A 1,782-nucleotide genomic window follows, 5' to 3' on the forward strand; every position below is an offset into this window, starting at 1 on the left:
GTACATAGCAGGGGTACAGTAGTGTGAGTGAAGAGTATAATATCGGAGATACAGGAGTTTGGGTGAAGGGTATATAGCGCGTATACAGTAGTGTGGTTGAAGGGTATATAGCGCGTATACAGTAGTGTGGGTGAAGGGTATATAGCGGAGATACAGTAGTGTGGGTGAAGGGTATATAGCGGAGGTACAGTAGTAGTGTGGGTGAAGGGCACACAGGAGGGGGTAGGTTGAGCAAGTATAGACCTTACGGTGGGAACAAGGGCGTGAGTGAAAGGCATATAAGAGTCGTAGTATAGTGTGGGTACAGTGAATACAGGAGGAGGAATCCTGATGTATATATTATATATATATATATATATATATTATATATATATATATATATATATATATATATATATATAATATATATAAATGTTCTATTTTCATCTCAAGAAATAAATAGTTCTTAGCTATTATTCTGACTCAAATTGGTCCACTAATTCTTGCCTTTTTGGCTCCTGATTATAGCATCATCTATATTTCTTTCGCCTAATTATTTTACCCCTGTATAGTACCAATTCAAGTGTATCCATTCATTGTAAGATAATTCTCATTACGAGTTATTGTGGAACACATTCAGACATTTTGGGGAAGAAAGAGAATGGGGTGATTGGCTTTTGTTACATGTAACCTGTATCTTCTGTAATCACAGTGGTTATCTAAAGCGTCTCTATAATCGTGAGTAATTTTTGTTTTTATCTTAGTTCAACATGTCTATGACCTATAATTTATGGTAGTTTTCCTTGTACTTTCTCCCATGGGAGGGAAAGGGAGAAAGAAGATAGGGTGCTTGGCCTATTCTGTTACAATACAGACTGTTCTTTTAATCACTTGTAATGTAGAATTTCTCTAATCTGAAGTAATCATCTTTTTGTTGTTATTTTCTGGTTTAACTGCCTAACTTGTTCAACATTAGTCATGTAAATTAGTCTTGTACTTTCTCCTTTCGTGTAAACCCACTGTCAAGTGGTTTTCATGGCTAAGAAGAGCAGCCTTTCTCTTATCTGTATTAACTATGTGTGACCTTCAAATGATAATGCTTGAGACTAATTCTGGTAACGTTTACATCTGGTATAGTCGTGATGTTTTTTTGGTCATATTGTGTGACCTCCTTTTAACTCTTAATGTATCTCTTTTTCAGACTTCATGTCATGCTTTGATTATTTCTGGCCATGTCTTCACTTGCAGGTCTAGCGTTGGTTCGAATACTAGTGTGCACAAGTGTATGGACATGTGTTTACCGTGTATTTGGATGGCTTAAGATCTTTCTTGTTTGTGTTGTGGAATGGTAATTATTTACGAATACTCTATAGCTCTTGATTTCCTTCTGTCATTGAGGAGTAATCTTATTTTGTACTATTTTGAGCAACATTTCAGTCGCCCAGTCTTGTTAGCTTTAAACATATTGCAATAAAAGTTTTTCCATCCGCCCGCCCCTCCCTTTTATAGGATTTGCATTGGCAATATTGTCAAGTGTTGCAATCTCAACATTAAAAAAAAGTCAAGTGCTTATTCAAAATTTACTGTTGTATTCCGGGTTCTCCAATCCTCTTGTGCGGAGTTTGACAGGATAACTTCTTTTCTCTCGACTCAGTTTGCAGGTAACAGCAGCCAGTGGGTTGTAATTTAAGTACTGACCTTTCAACACAGCATATCAGTCACAACCTCTCGTGTGTACTGGAAACTTATGTAACTTGGGGAAAATCACTCACAAGAATTTGTATGTCAATAAAAACACCAGGG

Source organism: Panulirus ornatus, chromosome 46 (genome assembly GCF_036320965.1).
Source record: "Panulirus ornatus isolate Po-2019 chromosome 46, ASM3632096v1, whole genome shotgun sequence".
In the NCBI taxonomy this organism is placed as follows: domain Eukaryota; kingdom Metazoa; phylum Arthropoda; class Malacostraca; order Decapoda; family Palinuridae; genus Panulirus; species Panulirus ornatus.